The sequence below is a fragment of the Leucopleurus acutus genome (assembly GCF_964270905.1).
Source record: "Leucopleurus acutus genome assembly, chromosome: 3".
Taxonomy (NCBI): Eukaryota; Metazoa; Chordata; class Mammalia; order Artiodactyla; family Delphinidae; genus Leucopleurus; species Leucopleurus acutus.
The window spans coordinates 10,694,620-10,718,210 of NC_139145.1; the positions used below are offsets into that span (position 1 = coordinate 10,694,620).

Below are 23,591 nucleotides of genomic sequence, written 5' to 3' on the forward strand. Positions count from 1 at the left end.
TACTTTAGTCCACCAGGTGTTCAATCAGCAGGAATGAAGACCAGTTCTGGTTCTTTTGCTCTATCTAGATTTGATATAACCAACAGTCAGATTGATTAGTTAACCTGACCAGTGTTTAGTAAACAGGCATAAGGGAGCGTTTGGTTTGTGCTCAGCATGCTGAAAAAGTAAGGGTTAATAAGAGCAACACACAGTTTGAAAAAGAGTCTATAGTGGACCCGGAGATGGAAACAACCTAAGTGCCCATCATCGGATGAATGGATAAAGAAGATGTGGCACATATATACAATGGAATATTACTCAGCCATAAAAAGAAACGAAATTGAGCTATTTGTAATGAGGTGGATAGACCTAGAGTCTGTCATACAGAGTGAAGTAAGTCAGAAAGAGAAAGACAAATACCGTATGCTAACACATATATATGGAATTTAAGAAAAAAAATGTCTTGAAGAACCTAGGGGTAAGGCAGGAATAAAGACACAGACCTACTGGAGAACGGACTTGAGGATATGGGGAGGGGGAAGGGTGAGCTGTGACAAAGCGAGAGCAAGGCATGGACATATATACACTAACAAACGTAAGGTAGATAGCTAGTGGGAAGCAGCCGCATAGCACAGGGATATCAGCGGGGTGCTTTGTGACCGCCTGGAGGGGTGGGATAGGGAGGGTGGGAGGGAGGGAGACGCAAGAGGGAAGAGATATGGGAACATATGTATATGTATAACTGATTCACTTTGTTATAAAGCAGAAACTAACACATCATTGTAAAGCAATTATACCCCAATAAAGATGTTAAAAAAAAAATAGTCTATAGTGGAGACCTAGAGAGTGAAGTAGGACAGTGAGAGACAAGTACTCTCCAGGCAGTTTTCTAATACATGATTAATAAATATGGGTAATGTGTTCATTATTCAGAAAAAGGTTGTTTGTTTGTTTGTTTTTTAATATGTACACCATGTTAGTCTACTGATGGAAAGGTTAATTTTTCTTCCATATAACATATACAGTCACTTCATATATCAATAGTAGCAATGCAAATTCATTTGCCTGTGTGGCCCAGATATTTATTGGGACATCTATTAAAGGTCCATCCAATTCAGAAGGATTTAAATCAGGCTGACTTTCCAGTAAGGAAAGCAGGAGGTGTTGGAACAGGGAAGAACAACTCTGACTCCATATTAGATCTATTCCTCTTTACTTTAAACTTTGTGCCTTGTTGCCTGTGCTTAGTCATGCTGGCTCTGCACCTTTTGAATGTTGCCTATAGCCTTAGGTATACAGGATAGTCTATTCTCAGGGCTCTAACCTTTAAGAGTCCATTCATACAGAGATAAAAAGTTGCAGAACAGAGAATAGCATTTGTCTTGTTGGGGGGTTACAGGAACATCATGACCTGACTTACATGGACAGCTGCAAGAACAAAAGAGTTAAACACCAAGAAGTTTGCCACAACCAAACACACCCCTACCTCACCTTGCTTTTTTTTTTTTTTTTCACCTTGCTTTTAAAAGTGCTTTGTTGAAACCTTCCAGAGAGTTTCGGTTTGTTTGGCCTCACTGTGCATTGGGCACATGAACTTGCATTCGGTAACAGTGTGAGGCTTTATCTGAGGGCAGGGAAATAAAAGCCCCTCCCATTACATTTTATAGCGGCATTAAATTTACATTAAAATCTCCACCAAGAAGTTTACTGGTGAACAGGTGGAAACTAGAATGGCCCAGTGCATGTTATGGGGGTGGGGAGCTAAAGATATTGGGGTGGACTGAAATATTGGCAATGAAATAGTCTACCCAGAGTTTCCAACTGCTTGAACAAAATCACAGGTAGAGGCAACTCCACTGAGCAGATGGTAGAGGACGTTGCACCAGTGTCAATTAAGAATCCAGTGCCTGATTCTGTGTTTTAGGTTTAATGATAAGCTATGGGGTGCAACAGAGGAAGAGCTGACCCTGTCATTTGGGGGGGAACTGTCCCTCAGAAGGAGAAAAATGAACCTACTGGCAGTCCTGGGGCACAAAGGGATTGCTTCTTAAACCTTTCTCTTAAATTCAGGACAATTTCTCTTACAACCTCCTGATTTCTTACAATATCTGCAGTTGTCTGGAGGCAAATAGGAAGAGGGCTTCAAATTATTCTCAGCTTTATGTTTTTGTTTCTCTAAATATTCAAGTTGTAAAGCAAGAATTGTGGCTATTAAACTTTTTTTCTACATTCCTAGAAGCTACTTTCAAAGAATTGAGTTGTATCCTCAATTACCACACTTGCAGTTATTTTGAATTTGCTGTCCAGTATCAGGGTGAAAAATTCTCACTGGAGCAGATATTAGTGTTTCCTGTGCTCTGGGCTTCTGTTTTCAATGCAGTTTTCTGCTAAAAATTTTGTATAAAACATTCAACAAAAGCTTCTGGATTCTTTCCTTTTTGTTTTTTGAATACATAATTCAACCTTAGACCAACTAAATTTATGGGCAAAGGCCTTTAATATTTTTCCTATCGAACCTTGAATATTAGCTTCTATTTAGGTCATTTCTACTTCGGTTGACTGGGAGAGGTGCTGGCCCCTCTGTTCCTCTCTGAAGGGGTTTTGTTTACCCAGAGTGTCATCTGGCCTACCTAATAGATACAGTATAATTGTGGGCTGGAAGAAAACCCTCTAGCAGTCAATTAAGGTCGCTATGATTGGGGTTGTGAATAACAACTAATCTTTCCAATTCTGCCCTGAATTGATTGGGTCTTCTGAGACTGGAGGTAAAACGTTTTATAATTTAAAGATCTGATGTTTTACAAGGGATCTGAAATTTTGGGGATGGGGTACAGTATACTTCTACAAAGGACATTGCATAGGAATGCCTGAAGCTGGCAGAGGCTGGTTAGCAAGACCTGGAAATTAGGAGTTATAAGGGACTGCAAAGTGAGCTTTATTGTGCTTCTCAGGTACTCAGCTGAATTCACTTCTGACTGTCAGCATTTACAAAATAATCTGTATTCCCCAGGACTAGAGGTCAACCCAATGTGCTCTCCGAAAAATCTTTTTAAAAAGAGAAATCAAAACAACCAGGTGAGTGCTTTATGGGAAGGTTGCAGGAGTTTTAAGATTTAGGAGAACTGGGTGAGGTGATAGAGCTGGGTTTTGAGGGACAGGTCATACCAGGATCCCAGAGGTCCAAATGATCTTATGGAGGCTAGGTGCAGGGAGCTGGGATTGAAGAGGAGTATAAAAGGGAAGAGAAGGGGAATTTACTTCAGATTTTTTTTTTAATTTGTTCTAAGTCTGGCTTCTGTTAATTCATTTTATTAAAGGATTCCCTAAGAATAGCATCATACCATTTTGTGTTCTCTTTTCAATTAGATCTTCCTGTAAATACCAGTATGAGAGTTGTTTATGATGAGGGGGACGTAGTGAAAGACTAGCATTGACATATATACACTACCAAATGTAAAATAGATAGCTAGTGGGAAGTAGCTGCAAAGCTCAGGAGATCAGCTCTGTGCTTTGTGACGACCTAGAGGGGTGGGATAAGGAGGGTGGGAGGGAGGCTCAAGAGGGAGGGGATATGGGGATATATGTATACATACAGCTGATTCACTTTGTTGTACAGCAGAAACTAACACAACATTGTAAAGCAATTATACTCCAATAAAACTGTGTAAAAAGAAAAGATTTTCAAACATAGAAGTTTTCCAGTTAAAACGATTCATTATCCTGTCACTGACGAATGGGATTTCCACTAGTATGTTTATTTCAATAATGATTCGATCCAGTAAGACTTCTTATGGAAAGACACAGAGGTAACTTTTTAGACTTAGAATAAATCTTTACCATGTATAAAACAGGCATCCCTAATGTGGGTGCAGATGATGTCTCCCCCATGATCCAAAGTTCTACTCCCAATATAGTCTAAGACAGTAAAGACTTCTGTTGCACATGTGGTAAGGATGGTGTAATCAAATGTTGTCTCTGTTCTGTCATGACAATGTGAGATGCCTCCAGTCATAAATCTACTCATCTTTGGCACCAGGCAGTGCTACTGGAATGAGACTTTCTCAGCAATGAATGTTGAGACAAGAAATGCCTCTATAGACTAGGACCCCTTATGACAAATACCTGTGAAATCTGGCATTGCCACATGAAGAGAGAGATACTTGTGATTTCCTGTCTCATGCCCCAGTCTATTTGGCCACCAAATAGATCCACCCCAATAAGTGCACATTTCAGAATGCAGTGACCAGATACAATATTCTCACTGGTCATAAAGTCAAGCTCTCACAATATAGACCAAGATGGAAGGAATAAACTCTTCTGTTTTTTACATGAGGGACCCACAGCAACATTTGTCTAAACAAACACTAGTGGGTGACAACCATGAACTCACCAGTTTGTGAGGCTGGCTTGAACAGCAATTTTATAAAGAACCTATGCCTGCTATTCTGCCCTATGGTTCTTCCTCCTTAGGACAAATGACACAACACAGAGAGACAAAGAAAAGCAGAGACATTTTCTGGGAGGAAATGACCAATAAAAATGAAGATCACTCATTTACCATATTTTTATTTGAGTTGCTATGACAAAGGAGAAAGTTCCACACATATTTTCTCCTGCTAATCTAAGTTTATAGAGAAAAATGACTTTTATCAGTTTCACTTCCACTGGCATTTCCAGGCAGAGATCCAGAAGGCTAACCTGTTAACAACTTTTACCTTCTGCCAGCTTAAGTTTGTGGTCACAGTACCTCTCAATTCTGTAGCCCTAAGGGGAAGAGAGTGGGTCCAGCTAGTATCCTGGCAACTAAAACAACTGTTGGGAAGGAGGAAAAGTTGCCCTCACCCCTTCTTAGTTCTTTCAGATGGTTTAACAATTAAATTGACACCAGACAGATTAACAAAGAAATAAACAAATTTAATTTATATGAACAGAGTTCTCATAGAAATGAGACTTTTGAAGAGACTAAAGCAGCCACTCATATATCATTTTTAGAGAAAGAAACAATTATTTGTGAAGATTTAACAAAACAGAGGGGTTTGTGCTTTGGGCAGCAAACTTATGAAGAAGTAACAAACTTTGTTTACATAGCTTCCTTAGCCTAGAATTCCCAAATCTGGTGATAAGGATGCTTTCTATTATCCTGTTATACTGACAGTACCTTCACATGGGAGATTTGATTTCTTTCCTCTTCCAGGAGAGGGGGAGCAGAGAGTGCTTGTAAATATAATTTTGTTTCATCAGCGGTTTCTCAAGGAAATTTAGTTTACTATATCCGATATACCATTGTAGCCTATCTTGGGGCAGCCTGTCCTGAGGACCGAGAGGGACATCCAAATGATCCTAAGTATGAATTTTTGACAATCATTATAAAAAAGGTAAAAGAGTGCCCTATCCACATGCAACTGTCTCAAACATGTTTTATTCAAGAAGCTTTGCCTTTTATCTCACTATGTTCCCTGAACTAGATGGTTTAAGAAATAATCAAAGGAAAAATTATTAATGCACTTTTAGAATTTTACCTAACTAAAGTTATGGGGTGAGAAATTCTTTTGTTTGTTTGTTTCTTTTTTTTGGACAGACTTTTTTTTCACATCTTTATTGGAGTATAAATGCTTTATAATGTTGTGTTAGTTTCTGTTGTACAACAAAGTGAATCAGCTATATGTATACATGTATCCCCATATCCCCTCCTTCTTGAGCCTCCCTCCCATCCTCTATATCCCATCCCTCTAGGTCATCACAGAGCATCGAGTTGATCTCCTTGTGCTATGCAGCAGCTTCCCACTAGCCATCCATTTTACATTTGGTAGCGTATATATGTCAATGCCACTCTCTCACTTCATCCCAGCTTCCCCTTCGCCCCTGTGCCCTCAAGTCTGTTCTCTACTCTGCGTCTTTGCTCCTGTCCTGCCACTAGGTTCATCAGTACCGCTTTTTAAAATTCCATATATATGTGTTAGCATACAGTATTTGTTTTTCTCTTTCTGACTTTTCTCTTTCTGACTTTCTGACTTCACTCTATGTGACATTCTAAGTTCATCCACCTTACTACAAATAACTCAGTTTTGTTCCTTTTTATGGCTGAGTAATATTGCATTGTGTATATGTGCCACTTCTTCTTTATCCATTCATCTATTGATGGACATTTAGGTTGCTTCCATGTCCTGGCTATTGTAAATAGTGCTGCAATAAACATTGTGGTACATGAATCTTTTTCAATTATGGTTTTCTCGGGGTATATGCCCAGTAGTGAGGTTGCTGGGTCATATGGTAGTTCTGTTTATAGTTTTTTAAGGAACCTCCATACTGTTCTCCACAGTGGCTGTATCCATTCACATTCCCACCGACAGTGTGGGAGGGTTCCCTTTTCTCCACACCCTCTCCAGCATTTACTGTTTGTAGATTTTTGAAAATGGCCATTTTGACCAGTGTGAGGTGATACCTCATTGTGATTTTGATTTGCATTTCTCTAATGATTAGTGATGTTGAGCATCTTTTTTTTTTTTTTTTTTTTTTTTTTTTTGCGGTACGCGAGCCTCGCACTGTTGTGGCCTCTCCCGTTGCGGAGCACAGGCTCCGGACGCGCAGGCTCAGCGGCCATGGCTCACGGGCCCAGCCGCTCTGCGGCATGTGGGATCTTCCTGGACCGGGGCACGAACCCTTGTCCCCTGCATCGGCAGGTGGACTCTCAACCACTGCGCCACCAGGGAAGCCCAAGATGTTGAGCATCTTTTTATGAATTTGTTGGCCATCTGTATGTCTTCTTTGGAGAAATGTTTATTTAGATCTTCTGCCCATTTTTGGATTGGGTTCTTTGTTTTATTGATATTGAGCTACATGAGCCGCTTGTATATTTTGGAGATTAATCCTTTATCAGTTGCTTCATTTGTAAATATTTTCTCCCATTCTGAGGGTTGTCTTTTCATCTTGTTTATGGTTTCCTTTGCTGTGCAAAAGCTTTTAAGTTTCATTAGGTCCCATTTATTTTTGTTTTTATTTCCATTTCTCTAGGAGGTGGGTCAAAAAGGATCTTGCTGTGATTTATGTCATAGAGTGTTCTGCCTATGTTTTCCTCTAAGAGTTGTTTTTTTTTTTTTTTATGGCTGCGTTGGGTCTTTGTTGCTGCACGTGGGCCCTCTCTAGTTGCGGCGAGCGGGGGCCACTCTGCATTGCGGTGCGCAGGCCCCTCATTGTGGTGGCCTCTCTTGTAGTAGAGCATGGGCTCTAGGCGTGCAGGCTTCAGCAGCTGTGGCACACAGGCTTAGCTGCTCCGCGGCATGTGGGATCCTCCCAGACCAGGGCTCAAACCTGCATCCCCTGCATTGGCAGACGGACACTGTGCCACCAGGAAAGCCCATCCTCTAAGAGTTTTATAGTGTCTGACCTTACATTTAGGTCCTTAATCCATTTTGAGTTCATTTTTTGTTGTTGTTGTTTTGGTTTGGTTTGGTTTTGGGTTTTTTTGGCCGTACGCAGGCCTCTCACTGCTGTGATCTCTCCCATTGCGGAGCATAGGCTCTGGACGCGCAGGCTCAGCAGCTATGTCTCACGGGTCCAGCCGCTCCACGGCATGTGGGATCCTCCCGGACCGGGACACGAACCCGTGTCCCCTGCATCGGCAGGCGGACCCCCAACCACTGTGCCACCAGGGAAGCCTGAGTTCATTTTTGTGTATGGTATTAGGGTGTGTTGTAATTTCATTCTTTTACATATATCTGTCCATTTTTCCCAGCACAACTTATTGAAGAGGCTGTCTTTTTCCATTGTATATTCTTGCCTCCTTTGTCAAAAATAAGGTGACCATATGTGTTTGGGTTTCTCTCTGGGCTTTCTATCCTGTTCCATTGATCTATATTTCTGTTTTTGTGCCAGTACCATGCTGTCTTGATTACTGTAGCTTTGTAGTATGGTCTGAAGTCAGCCTGATTCCTCCAGCTCCGTTTTTCTTTCTTAAGATTGCTTTGGCTGTTCAGGGTATTCTGTGTTTCCATAAAAATTGTAAAATTTCTTGTACTAGTTCTGGGGACAATGCCATTGGTAATTTGATAGGGATTGCATTAAACCTGTGGATTGCTTTGGGTAGTATAGTCATTTTCACAATATTGACTCTTCCAATCAAGGAGCACGGTGTATCTCTCCATCTATTTCTGTTATCTTTGCCTTTTTTTTTTTTTTTTTGGCTGCATTGGGTCTTCGTTGCTGTGTGCAGGCTTTCTTTAGTTGCAACGACTGGGGGCTACTCTTCCTTGTGCTGTGCAGGCTTGTCATTGCATTGGCTTCTCTTGTCGCAGAGCACAGGCTCTAGGTGCGTGGGTTTCAGTAGTTGTGGCACATAGGCTCAGTAGTTGTGGCTCACGGGCTCTAGAGTGCAGGCTCAGTAGTTGTGGCACACGGGCTTTATTGCTCCGCAGCATGTGGGATCTTCCTGGACCAGGGCTCTAACCCATGTCCCCTGCATTGGCAGTTGGATTGTTAACCGCTGAGCCACCAGTGAAGCCCTGTTTCTGTCATCTTTGATTTCCTTCATCAGTATTTTACTGTTTTCTCAGTACCGGTCTTTTGCCTCCTTAGGTAGGTTTATTCTTAGGTGTTTGTTTTTCTTTTCTTTTTTGAATTTTATTTTATTTATTTATATTTTACAACAGGGTCTTCTTAGTTATCCATTTCATACATATTAGTGTATATATGCCAATCCTAATCTCCCAATACATCACACTACCACCAGCACCAACCCGCAGCTTTTCCCCCTTGGTGTCCATACGTTTGTTCTGTACATCTGTGTCTCAATTTCTGCCCTGCAAACTGGCTCATCTGTACCATTTTTTCTAGGTTTCACATATATGTGTTAATGTACAATATTTGTTTTTCTCTTTCTGACTTACTTCATCTGTATTACAGTCTCTACATTCATCCACATCTCTACAAATGACCCAATATCGTTCCTTTTTATGGCTGAGTAATATTCCATTGTATATATGTACCACATCTTCTTTATCCATGCCTCTGTCGATGGGCATTTAGGTTGCTTCCATGACCTGGCTATTGTAAACAGTGCTGCAATGAACATTGGGGTGCATGTGTCTTTTTGATTTATGGTTTTATCTGGGTATATGCTCAGTAGTGGGATTGCTGGGTCGTATGGTAGTTCTATTTTTAGTTTTTTAAGGAAACTCCATGCTGTTCTCCATAGTGGCTGTATCCATTTACATTCCCACTAACAGTGCAAGAGGGTTCCCTTTTCTCCACACCCTCTCCAGCATTTATTGTTTGGAGATTTTTTGATGATGGCCATTCTGATGGGTGTGAGGTGATACCTCATTGTAGTTTTGATTTACATTTCTCTAATGATTATGATGTTGAGCATTCTTTAATGTGTTTGTTGGCAATCTGAATATCTTCTTTGGAGAAATGTCTGTTTAGGTCTTCTGCCCATTTTTGGACTGGGTTTTTTATTTTTTTGATATTGAGCTGCAAGAGCTGCTTGTAAATTTTGGAGATTAATCCTTTGTCAGTTGTTTCATTTGCAAATATTTTTCTCCCATTCTGAGGGCTGTCTTTTCATCTTGTTTATGGTTTCCTTTGCTGTGCAAAAGCTTTTAAGTTTCATTAGGTCCCATTTGTTTATATTTGTTTTTATTTCCATTTCTCTAGGAGGTGGGTCAAAGAGGATCTTGCTGTGATTTATGTCCTGGAGTGTTCTACCTACGTTTTCCTCTAAGAGTTTTATAGTGTCAGGCCTTACATTTAGGTCCTTAATCCATTTTGAGATTATTTTTGTATATGGTGTAGGGAGTGTTCTAATTGCATTCTTTTACATGTAGCTGTCCAGTTTTCCCAGCACAATTTATTGAAGAGGCTGTCTTTTCTCCATTGTATATTCTTGCCTCCTTTATCAAAAAGAAGGTGATCATATATGCGTGGGTTTATCTTTGGGCTTTCTATCCTGTTCCATTGATCTATATTTATGGTTTTGTGCCAGGACCATACTGTCTTGATTACTGTAGCTTTGTAGTAAGGGGCCCTGAAGTCAGGGGGCCTGATTCCTCCAGCTCCGTTTTTCACTATCAAGATTGCTTTTGCTATTCGGGGTCTTTTGTGTTTCCATACAAATTGTGAATTTTTTGTTCTAGGTCTGTGAAAAATGCCAGTGGTAGTTTGATAGGGATTCCATTGAATCTGTAGATTGCTTTGGGTAGTAGAGTCATTTTCACAATGTTGATTCTTCCAATCCAAGAACATGGTATATCTCTCCATCTATTTGTATCATCTTTAATTTCTTTCATCAGTGTCTTATAATGTTCTGCCTACAGGTCTTTTGTCTCTTTAGGTAGGTTTATTCCTAGATATTTTATTCTTTTTGTTGCAATGGTAAATGGGAGTGTTTTCTTAATTTCTCTTTCAGATTTTTCATCATTAGTGTATAGGAATGCAAGAGATTCCTTTGCATTAATTTTGTATCCTGCTACTTTACCAAATTCATTGATTAGCTCTAGTGGTTTTCTGGTAGCACCTTTAGGATTCTTTATGTGTAGTATCATGTCATCTGCAAACAGTGACAGCTTTAATTCCTCTTTTCTGATTTGGATTCTTTTTATTTGTTTTTCTTCTCTGATTGCTGTGGCTAAAACTGCCAAAACAATGTTGAATAATAGTGTTGAGAGTGGGCAACCTTTTCTTTTTCCTGATTGTAGTGGAAGTGCTTTCAGTTTTTCACCATTGAGGACGATGTTGGCTGTGGGTTTGTCATATATGGCCTTTCTTATGTTGAGGTAAGTTCCCTGTATGCCTACTTGTTGGAGGGTTTTTATCATAAATGGGTGTTGAATTTGTTGAAAGCTTTTTCTGCATCTATTGAGATGATCATATGGTTTTTATTCTTCAATTTGTTAATATGGTGTATCACATTGATTGATTTGCATGTATTGAAGAATCCTTGCATTCCTGGGATAAACCCCACTTGATCATGGTGTATGATCCTTTTAATGTGCTGTTGGATTCTGTTTGCTAGTATTTTGTTAAGGATTTTTGAATCTATGTTCATCAATGATATTGGCCTGTAGTTTTCTTTCTTTGTGACATTTTTGTCTGGTTTTGGTATCAGGGGTGATGGTGGCCTCGTAGAATGAGTTTGGAAGTGTTCCTCCCTCTGATATATTTTGGAAGAGGTTGAGAAGGATAGCTGTTAGCTCTTCTCTAAATGTTTGATAGCCTTTGCCTGTGAAGCCATCTGGTCCTGAGCTTTTGTTTGTTGGAAGATGTTTAATCACAGTTTCAAGTTCAGTGCTTGTGATTGGTCTGTTTATATTTTCTATTTCTTCCTGGTTCAGTCTTGGAAGGTTGTGCTTTTCTAAGAATTTGTCCATTTCTTCCAGGTTGTCCATTTTATTGGCACATAGTTCCTTGTAGTAATCTCTCATGTTCCTTTGTACTTCTACAGTGTCAGTTGTTTCTTCTTCTTCATTTCTAATTCTATTGATTTGAGTCTTCTCCCTTTTTTCCTTGATGAATCTGGCTAATGGTTTATCAATTTTGTTTATCTTCTCAAAGAACCAGATTTAGTTTTATTGATATTTGCTATTGTTTCATTTCTTTTTCATTCATTTCTGATCTGTTCTTTATTATTTTTTTCCTTCTGCTAACTTTGGAGGTTTTTTTGTTCTTCCATCTCTAATTGCTTTAGGTGTAAGGCTAGGTTGTTTATTTGAGATCTTTCTTGTTTCTTGAGGTAGCATTGTATTGCTATAACCTTCCCTCTTAGAACTGCTCTTGCTGCATCCCATAAGTTTTGGGTCCTCGTGTTTTCATTGTCATTTGTTTCTAGGTGTTTTTTGATTTCCTCTTTGATTTCGTCAGTGAACTCTTGGTTATTTAGTAGTGTATTGTTTCATCTCCATGTGTTTGTATTTTTACAGTTTTGTTCCTGTAATTGATATCCAGTATCAAAGCATTGTGGTCGGAAAAGATACTTAATACGATTTCAATTTTGTTAAAAATACCAAGGCTTGATTTGTGACCCAAGATATGATCTATCCTGGAGAATGTTCCATGATCACTTGAGAAGAAAGTGTATTCTGTTCTATTTGGATGGAATGTCCTATAAATATCAATTAAGTCCATCTCGTTTACTGTGTTATTCAAATCGTCTGTGTCCTTATTTATTTTCATTTTGGATGATCTGTCCATTGCTGAAAGTGGGGTGTTAAAGTCCCCTATTATGATTGTTTTACTGTAAATTCCCCCTTTTATGGCTGTTAGCATTTGTCTTGTGTATTGAGATGCTCCTATGTTGGGTGCATAAATAGTTACAATTGTTATATCTTCTTCTTGGATTGATCCCTTGATCATTATGTAGTGTCCTTCTTTGTCTCTTGTTATAGTCTTTATTTTAAAGACTATTTTTTCTGATATGAGAATTGCTACTCCAGCTCTCTTTTGATTTCCATTTGCATGGAATATCTTTTTCCATCCCCTCACTTTCAATCTCTATGTGTCCCTAGGTCTGAAGTGGGTCTCTTGTAGACAGCATATATATGGTCTTCTTTTTGTATCCATTCAGCCAGTCTATGTCTTTTGGTTGGAGCATTTAATTCATTTACATTTAAGGTAATTATCGATATGTATGTTCCTAATACCATTTTCTTGTTTTGGTTTGTTATTGTAGGTCTTTTCATTCTCTTGTGTTTCCTGCCTAGAGAGGTTCCTTTAGCATTTGTTGTAAAGCTGGTTTGGTGGTGCTGAATTCTCTTAGCTTTTGCTTGTCTGTAAACGTTGTAATTTCTCTGTCGGATCTGAATGAGATCCTTGCTGGGTAGAGCAATCTAGGTGGTAGATTTTTCCCTTTCATCACTTTAAATATGTCCTGCCAGTCCCTTCTGGCTTGCAGAGTTTCTGCTGAAAGGTCAGCTCTTAACCTTATGGAGATTCCCTTGTATGTTATTTGTAGTTTTTCCCTTGCTGCTTTTAATATTTTTTCTTTGTATTTAATTTTTGATAGTTTGATTAATATGTGTCTTGGCATGTTTCTCCTTGGATTTTATCCTGTATGGGACCCTCTGTGCTTCCTGGACTTGATTGACTATTTCATTTCCCATATTAGGGAAGTTTTCAACTATAATCTCTTCAAATATTTTCTCAGTCCCTTTCTTTTTCTCTTCTGCTTCTGGGACCCCTATAATTTGAATGTTGGTGCGTTTAATGTTGCTTTCCATCCTCTCACTTTCTGTCTGTATATGTACCTAAATCTGAAGTGGGTCTTTTGTAGACAGCAAATATATGGGTTTTATTTTTGTATCCATTCAGCCATTCTTATCTTTTGATTGGGCATTTAATCCATTTAAATTTAAGGTAACTGCTGATATGTGTGTTCTTATTGCCATTTTGTTGTTTTCAGTTATTGGTGGGGCTTTTTTTCTAGTCTTTTTTTTCTTCCCTTTCTCTTTTGTTCTCTTCTCTTGTGATTTGATGACTATCTTTAGTATTGTGTTTGGATTCCTTTTTCTTTTTTGTGTGTGTATCTATTTTAGATTTTTGGTTTCTTGTTACCATGAGGTTTTCATACAGCAGTCTATATATGCAGGATTGTTTTAAGTTGCTGGTCTCTTAATTTCAAAAGCATTTCCAATATCTTGCATTTGTACTCTCCTCTTCTCGCAATTGCTGGTTTGGTATCATATTTGTGTGTGGATGATTTCCTACCCTTACTGCATGGTTGCCTTTACTGGTGAGCTTCCCCATTCATAATTTTCTTGTTTCTAGTTGTGGCCTTTCCTTTTCCAGCTAAACAAGTTTCTTTAGCAAATGTTGTAAAGCTGGCATGATGGTGCTGAATTCTCTTAACTTTTGCTTGTCTGTAAAGCTTGTGATTTCTCCATAGAATCTGAACTAGAGCCTTGCTGGGTAGAGTATTCTTGGTTGCAGCTTTTTCCCTTTCATCGCTTTAAATATATCATGCCACTCCCCTTTGTCCTGCAGAGTTTCTGTTGAAAAATCAGCTGAAAATATTATGGAGATTCCCTTGTATGTTATTTGTTGCCTTTCCCTTGTTGCTTTTAACATACTTCTTTGTCTTTAATTTTTGTCAGTTTGAATAATGTGTCTCTCAGCATGTTCCTTCTTGGGTTCATCTTATATGGGACTCCCTGTGCTTCCTGGACTTGAGTGAGTTTTTCCTTTCTCATATTAGGGAAGTTTTCATTATAATCTCTTCAAATATTTTCTCATACACTTTCTCTCTCTCTTCTCCTTCTGGGACCCTTATTTTGCAAATGTTGTTGTGTTTAATGTTGTCCCAGAGGTTTCTGAGACTCTCCTCATTTCTTTTAATTCTTTTTCCTTTATTCTGTTCCATGGCAGTGATATCCACCATTATGTCTTCCAGCTCATTTATCCGTTCTTCTGCCTCATTTATTCTGCTATTGTTTCCTTCTAGTGTATTTTTCATTTTAGTTATTGTATTGTTCAACCCTGTTTGTTTGTTCCTTATATCTTTTTGTTAAACATTTCTTGTATCTTCTCAGTCTGTGCCTCCATTCTCTTTCTGAGATCTTCAATCATCTTTACTATCATTACTCTGAATTCTTTTTTGGATAGATTTCCTATCTCCACTTCACTTAGTTGTTCTTCTGGGGTTTTTTCTTGTTCCTTCGTTTGGAACATGTTCCCCTGCCATATTATTTTGCCTAATTTTCTGTGTTTGTGGTCTCTGTTCCACAGGTTGCAGGATCGTATTTTTTCTTGCTTCCGGTGTCTGCCCCCTAGTGGGTGGGTGAGGCTGTTCTAAGAGGCCTGTGGAGGCTTCTGGTGGGTGGAGCTGGGTTTTTTCCCTCTGGTGAGCAGCACCATGTCAGTGGGTGTCTTTAGAGGTGGCTATGGGCTCAGAAAGACTTTAGGCAGCCTGTCTGCTGATGGGGGCGGGGGGCGGCTGTGTTCCTGCCCTGTTGCTTTTTCAGTCTGAGGCATCCCAGCACTGGAGCCTACACTTTGTTGGGTGTGACCAGGTCTTGGTGTCAAAATGGTGACATCCAGGAGAGCTCAAGCTGATGAATATTCTCCAGTACCTCTGCCACCACTGTCCTTGTCCCCACAGTGAGCCACAGCCTCCCCCCACCTCCCCAGGAGATCCTCCAACACCAGCAGGTAGGTCTGATCCAGGCTACTATGAAGTCACTGCTTTTTCCCTGGGTCCCAGTGTGCATGAGACCTTGTGTGCACCCTCCAAGAGTGGAGTTTCCGTTTCTCCCGGTCCTGTGGAGTTCCTGATCTTCAAAGCCAAATGCTCTGGGAGCTCCTCTTCCCAATGCCAGACCCCGAGACTGGGGATCCTGATGTGGGGCTCAGAACTTTGCTCCTGTGGGGAACTTCTGCAAGTTTCCAGTTTGTGGGTCACCTACCCAGTGGGAATGGGATTTGATTGTATTGCAAATGCTCCCTTCCTAACTGTCTCATTGTGGCTACTTCTTCGTATTTGGATGTATATTATCTTTTTTGGTAGGTTTCAGCCTTTTTGTAGATGGTTTTTCGGCAGTTAGTTGAGATTTTGGTGTTTTCATGAGAGGAGGTGAGCTGAAGTCCTTCTACTCCACCATAATGTCTCTGGTCTTCCTCCAATTTGATGGAATTTTTTTTTTTTGCGGTACGTGGGCCTCTCACTGCTGTGGCCTCTCCCGTTGCAGAGCAAAGGCTCCGGACACACAGGCTCAGTGGCCATGGCTCACAGGCCTAGCCACTCCACGGCATGTGGGATCTTCCCAGACCGGGGCATGAACCCATGTCCCCTGAATCGGCAGGTGGACTCTCAACCACTGCGCCACCAGGGAAGCCCTAATTTGATGGATTTTTGATAACTGGCCCAGGGTTAAGAGAAGTCAAAAGAGAAGATCCAGAGGATGGGTGACATGACTGAGAGACTGGACCCCTGCAATGTGAAGCCTCACACAGGCCTGGTCCATGACCCAGAGAAGGTGAAGAAGGAGATCTGGCAGGAGCTAGAGGAGCTGTAGACCTGAAAACTGCCCAGCACCCACAAGATAAGGAACCACAGGCACAATTTAGCACACTGCTTGGGGCTATGGGCCACCTCAGAGCACTAATATGGCAGCAATTCCACTCCCAGTAATTCCACACAAAGACATATCATAATTAAAATTGCAAAAGTTAAAGAGAGAGAATTCTAAAGGCAACAAGAGAAAAACAAAGAGACATTTACAAGGGAATTCCCATAAAGCTTTCAACTAATTTCTCTGCCAAAACTTTGCAAGCCAGAAGGGAGTGGATGACATATTCAAAGTTCTGAAAGGGAAAAACCTGCAACAAAGATACTCTACCCAGCAAGATTATCATTTAGAATATAAGGAGAGATAAAGAAGTTCTCAGGCAAGCAAAAACTAAACGAGTTCAACAACACTAAACCTACTCCAAAAGAAATGTTGAAGGGTCTTCTCTAAGCGTAAAGAAATTAAGAATCTATAGAGGAGAGAAAATCCCATTAGGAAAGCAAATATATATTAAAAACTGAGGATCAACAACTCAAATAAGCTAGTACAAAGTTTAAAAGACAAAAAATTATAAAAGTAACTATAACTACAATACACAGTTAAGGGACAAACATAAAGATGTAAAATATGACTTCAGAAACAGAAAATGTGAGGTGGGGGAGTAAAAACATGAGGAGGGAGAGTAAAAAAAGTTTCGAACATGTCTGAACTTAAAGGAATACCAGTTTAAAAACAAGTAGATAGGGCTTCCCTGGTGGCACAGTAGTTGAGAGTCCACCTGCCAATGCAGGGGACATGGGTTCATGCCCCGGTCTGGGAAGATCTCACATGCCACGGAGTGGCTGGGCCCGTGAGCCATGGCCACTGAGCCTGCGCGTCTGGAGCCTGTGCTCTGCAACGGGAGAGGCCACAACAGTGAGAGGCCCGCATACTGCAAAAAAAAAAAAAAAAAAAAGTAGATATAATTATAGGTTAACATATGTGAGCCCCAGGATAATCAAAAACCTATAATTGACGCATGAAAACTAAAAATGAAGGAACACAGCATACTTCTAAACAAAGAAACAAATCACAAGGGAAGAAACAAAAAGAAAAAGAAATAAGCAGAAAGGAACTACAAAAACAAGTGGAAAACAAGTAATAAAATGGCAGTAAGAAAAAAATGGCAGTAAGTACATATCTATCAATAAGTAGTTAAATGTCAATAGACTAAATGTTCCAATCAAAAGAAATAGGGTGGGACAGAGTCAGGATGGCAGCATGGGAAGACACGCAGTTCATGTCTCCCCACAACGAGGGCACCTGCCAGACACTGTTGGGGGACCTCGATGTCCAAGGAGATGGGAGGAACCCACAAGCGACCAAGTAGGATATGGGGTGACTGAGCTTGGAGAAGTGGAGCCTGGACAGGACCGATGCCCCTGAGGGGTGGCTGGGAGGGGGAAGGGGTTCCCACGCCTGGAGGGACCCTCATGGGCTTGGATCAGGGGGGAGCTCACCTACCGTTGCCCCTGCCCAACTGGCCCGGGAAGACTGGGGCTCCCAGGCCGGGTCTCCTGCCCTCCAAGGACCCCTCAGGGCAGCACTGGTCCTGGGGGCGTAGAAGGGAGGCCAGAGGAGAACAGGAGAGGAAGGCAGGAGGGGCCCTCCAGGACCAGAGGAGCATGAGAGGTGCAGAGGGCATTTGCTCTGCCCACTCGGGCCCAGGAAGCCTGCTGGACACCCAGGCCGGGTCCCACACCCACCGAGACTAGAGGCACGCCTGGGACCCTTCTGTTGCTTGACCCTAAGCCCCACCCCCCACTCCACACAAGGACCTTTAGCAGCCCTGTGGGTCCTAAGCATAGGCTGTGCCCACTGCCTAAACCCTATCCCAGCCTAATCCCCATACCCACAGCCAAGGCCTTTTCCCCTCTTTTTTTTTTCCCCCTCTTTTTTACTATTGTGGTTATGTTTAACATTCTGGTTGTTGTTTCATCTATATTTTTATTTTTATATTCTTTCTAACATATCTGTTAGTTTCCTAGTCTAATTTTATTTTTTAATCTTTGTTATTCTGCTCCTTTATTTCTTTTTTTTTTCTTCTTTGTCACCCTGTGCAGCTGGCGGGATCTGGTTCATGAGCAAGGGGTCAGGCCAAAGCTCCTGCAGTGGGAGCTCTGAGTACAAACCCCTGGACTAACAGAGAACATCAGACTCCAGGGAATATTCATCAGAGTGAAGTCCCCCAGAGGTCCTAATCTCAGCAATAAGACCCAGCTCTACCCAACAGCCTACAAACTCCAGTGCTAGAAGCTTCAGGCCAAACAATGAGTAAGACAGGAAAAAAAATCCCACCCTACAAAAAGAAAAAAATGAGATGGCAAAAAAATATGTCACAGATAAAGGAACAAGGTAAAAATCTACAAGACCAAATAAGGAAATACATAATCTGCCTGAAAAAGAATTCAGAGAAATCATAGAGAAAGTAGAAAAAAAAGAAAACACCAAAGTTAATAGAAAGAAATCATAAGGATCAGATCAGAAATAAATGAAAAAGAAATGAAGGAAACAATAGTAAAGATCAATAAAACTAAAAGTTGGTTCTTTAAGAAGATAAACAAAATTGATAAACCACTAGCCAGACTCATCAAGAAAAAAAGGGAGAAGACTCAAATCAATAGAATTAAAAATAAAAATGGAGAAGTAACAACTGACACTGCAGAAATACAAATAATCATGAGAGATTACTACAAGCAACTCTATGCCAATAAAATGGACAACCTGGAAGAAATGGACAAATTCTTAGAAAAGCACAACATTCTGAGACTGAAGCAGGAAGAAATAGAAAATATAAATAGACCAATCACAAACACTGAAATTGAAACTGTGACTAAAAATCTTCCAACAAACAAAAGCCCAGGACCACACGTCTTCACAGGGGAATTCTATCAAACATTTAGAGAAGAGTTAATGCCTATCCTTCTCAAACACTTCCAAAATGTAGCAGAGGGAGGAACACTCCCAAACTCATTCTACGAGGCCACCATCACCCTAATACCATCACCAGACAAAGATATCACAAAAAAAGAAAACTACAGACCAATATCACTGATGAACATAGATGCAAAAATCCTCAACAAAATACTAGCAAACAGAATCCAACAGCACATTAAAAGGATCGTACACCATGATCAAGTGGGGTTTATCCCAGGAATGCAAGGATTCTTCAATATAAACAAATCATTCAATGTGATACACCATATTAACAAATTGAAGGAGAAAAACCATATGATAATCTCAATAGATGCAGAAAAAGATTTTGACAAAATTAAACACATATTTATGATGAAAACTCTTCAGAAAGTAGGCATAGAGGGAACCTACCTCAACATAAGAAAGGCCATGTATGACAAACCCATAGCCAACATCGTTCTCAATGGTGAAAATCTGAAACCATTTCCTCTAAGATCAGGAACAACACAAGGATGCCCACTCTCACCACTATTATTCAACATAGTTTTGGAAGTTTTAGCCACAGCAATCAGAGAAGAAAATCAAATAAAAGGAATCCAAATTGGAAAAGAAGAAGTAAAACTCTCACTGTTTGCAGATGACATGATACTATATAGAGAGAATCCTAAAGATGCTACCAGAAAACCATTAGAGCTAATCAATGAATTTGGTAAAGTAGCAGGATAAAAAATTAATGCAAAGGAATCTCTTGCATTCCTATACACTAATGATGAAAAATCTGAAAAAGAAATTAAGGAAACACCCCATTTACCACTGCAACAAAAAGCATAAAATACCTAGGAATAAACCTATCTAAGGAGACAAAAGACCTGTATGCAGAACATTATAAGACACTGATGAAAGAAATTAAAGATGATACAAACAGATGGAGAGATATACCATGTTCTTGGATTGGAAGAATCAACATTGTGAAAATGACTATACTACCTAAAGCAATCTACAGATTCCATGCAATCCCTATCAAATCACCAACGACATTTTTCACAGAACTAGAACAAAAAAAATTCACAATTTGTATGGAAACACAAAAGAACCCGAATAGCCAAAGCAATCTTGAGAAAGAAAAATGGAGCTGGAAGAATCAGGCTCCCTGACTTCAGACTATACTACAAAGCTACAATAATCAAGACAGTATGGTCCTGGCACAAAACCGTAAATATAGATCAATGGAACAGGATAGAAAGCCCAAAGATAAACCCATGCACATATGGTCACCTTATTTTTGATAAAAAAGGCAAAAATATACAATGAAGAAAAGACAGCCTCTTCAATAAGTGGTGCTGGAAAACTGGACAGCTACATGTAAAAGAATGAATTTAGAATACACCCTAACATCATACACAAAAATAAACTCAAAATGGATTAAAGACCTAAATGTAAGGCCAGACACTATAAAACTCTTAGAAGAAAACATAGGCAGAACACTCCATGACATAAATCACAGCAAGATCCTTTTTAACCCACCTCCTAGAGAAATGGAAATAAAAACAAATATAAACAAATGGGACCTAATGAAACTTAAAAGCTTTTGCACAGCAAAGGAAACCATAAACAAGATGAAAAAGCAACCCTTAGAATGGGAGAAAAATATTTGCAAATGAAGCAACTGACAAAGGATTACTCTCCAAATTTACAAGCAGCTCATGCAGCTCAATATCAAAAAAATAACCCAATCCAAAAATGAGCAGAAGACCTAAATAGACATTTCTCCAAAGAAGATATACAGATTGCCAACAAACACATGAAAGAATGTTCAACATCATTAATTATTAGAGAAATGTAAATCAAAACTATAATGAGGTATCACCTCACACCAGTCAGAATGGCCATCATAAAAAAATCTCCAAACAATAAATGCTGGAGAGGGTGTGGAGAAAATGGAATCCTCTTGCACTGTTGGTGGGAATGTAAATTGGTACAGCCACTTGGAGAACAGTATGGAGGTTCCTTAAAAAACTATAAATAGAACTACCATATGACCCAGCAATCCCACTACTGGGTATATACCCTGAGAAAACCATAATTCAAAAAGAGTCATGTACCACAATGTTCATTGCACACTACTTACGATAGCCAGGACGTGGAAGCAACCTAAATGTCCATTGACAGATGAATGGATAAAGAAGATGTGGCACATATATACAATGGAATATTACACAGCCATAAAATGAAATAAAATTGAGTTATTTGAGTGAGGTGGATGGACCTAGCGTCTGTCATACAGAGTGGAGGAAATCAGAAAGAGAAAACAAATACCGTATTCTAACACATATATGGAATCTAAAAAAAAAAAAATGGTACTGATGAACCTAGTTGCAGGGCAGGAGTAAAGATGTAGATATAGAATGGTTTTGAGGACACTGGGAGGGGGAAGGGTAAGCTGGGACGAAGTGAGAGAGTAGCATTAACACATATACACTACCAAATGTAAAATAGATAGCTAGTGGGAAGCAGCCACATAGCACAGGGAGATCAGCTCAGTGCTTTGTGATGACCTATAGGGGTGGGATAAGGAGGATGGGAGGGAGGCTCAAGAGGGAGGGGATATGGGGACATATGTATGCGTATGTCCCCATATCCCTGATTCACTTTGGTGTACAACAGAAACTAACAGTATTGTGAAGCAATTATACTCCAATAAAGATGTATTAAAAAAAAATTCTTGTTTCCCAGCAGGCTCTGTGGTGTAAGAGCTAAAGATGTCGGAAAGTGATGTTAGAGGTAAACAGGTCATGTAGCCTTGGCAGCGGCTGAGGCTGGTGGGCAGGGCTCCGGCTGCCGCCGACAGGAGAGGAGCTGCCTACCGCCGTCAGCCTGGGTTGCAGGCACAGCTGCTGCGGGGTGGACAGCCATGGCCAAGGACATCCTGGGTGAAGCAGGGCCGCACTTTGATGAGCTGAACAAGCTGCGGGTGTTGGACCCAGATGTTACCCAGCAGATCATAGAGCTCAAGGAAGAGTGCAAGGACTTTGTGGACAAAATTGGCCAATTTCATAAAATAGTTGGTGGTTTAATTGAGCTTGTTGACCAACTTGCAAAAGCAGCAGAAAATGAGAGGATGGAGGCCATTGGTGCTCAGAACTTGCTCAAATCTACAGCAAAACAGAGAGAGAGAAAAAAAAAAAACAGAGAGAAGCCCAACAGCAGCAACTCCAGGCACTAATAGCAGAAAAGAAAATGCAGCTTGGAAGGTATCAGGTTGAGTATGAAGCTTTGTGTAAAGTAGAACCAAAACAAAATGAATTTATTGACCAATTTTTTTTTCAGAAATGAACTGAAAATTTCATTTTCTAGCAGAAGGGCAAAAAAAGAAAAGAAAAACTACAACCCCCAAACCAAAAAAACCTCTGTACAATTCCACTGACTTGACTAATGACCCAAGTGTGTCGTGTGAGATGGTGTGTGAGGAATGCAGCAACTCTGAAGGCAATAAGACAAATCTGGGGGAGCTTGTTTCAGATGTCAGCGCCTATCTGCAGGCGAACACCCAGTGGCCATTGTGGTCCAGGTTCTCACCTCTTGCATTCTCAGTCTGAGCTGAGCAGCCTGTAAACTTTTTTTTTTTTGGTAAATTCACAAAGCCTTGGAAGGAAAAGCAATAAATTATTATTTTTTTTTAAAGAAGACATTTCTAATGGCACTGGTTGCATGAATGAATCAGGATAATCTTATTTCTGTAAGATGTGTTCACCACTCTGTGCTGCGTATTGCACACTCCCTATGGAAACGTGTAAAATATGTCAAGACTGCTAGTGGCATGAATGAATCCATATCATGTTTTTGTGTGGAACAGTGTGTTTCCCACTCTGTACTGCATGTTATACACTCTCCCAAGTCCTAGCCCGAGCCCAAGGCTGAATTTAAATCCAACAACAAACACCAACATGAATACAAACATGAACACGTACACAAACCAGACCCAACTCCAACACTGAATCATGACCTTATTCCTGCCCAATCCTCATCCTAACCATAACGTTTACCCCAAATTATAACCCTAAATCTGACTTTATCCTTATCCAACCCCAACCTTGACCCTCATTCTATAGGTCTTAAATTTCTATCTTGACCCTAACCCTCAAAAGTTGACCTTGATTTTAATCTTAATATTGTCATTGAAATTGAGCCTTGCCTGATTATCATGGTACTTTCAGACCTGTATTCTGTCTCTACTATATGACCTTTTCTATCACTGACTTTTTTTTTTTTTTTTTTGGCTGCATCGGGTCTTAGTTGCGGCACACAGGATCTTCACTGTGGCATGTGGGATCACTTGTCTCTAGTTGTGGTGCACGGGCTCAATAGTTGCCCCATGGCATGTGGGATCTTAGTTCCCCGACCAGGGGTCAAACTCATGTCCCCTGTACTGGAAGGTGGATTCTTAACCACTAGACCACCAGGAAAGTCCCTCTATCACTGACTTTTAATTTGACCATGACCTTAATCTCCTCTATCTGTGGGGTTGTTTTGGACCATGAACTTTACCTTGATCTTGAACTTGAATCTGACTTTTACCTTGACCCTGAGAGTCGAAATACTGCCATTGACTCTTTCTTAATGGAAATTTGTCCTGACCTTGGTGTTTTGGTCTTGACCTTGAAG

The 23,591-nt window shown here is 40.2% G+C and overlaps 1 pseudogene across 1 annotated transcript; it reads left to right on the plus strand.

The window, feature by feature from the left end:
* The first annotated feature begins 21,840 nt into the window (after positions 1–21,840).
* LOC309958813 (intraflagellar transport protein 20 homolog) lies at positions 21,841–22,935 on the plus strand (annotated as a pseudogene). The gene has a single exon. The product of its transcript is annotated as an intraflagellar transport protein 20 homolog (transcript).
* Positions 22,936–23,591: the final 656 nt, after the last annotated feature.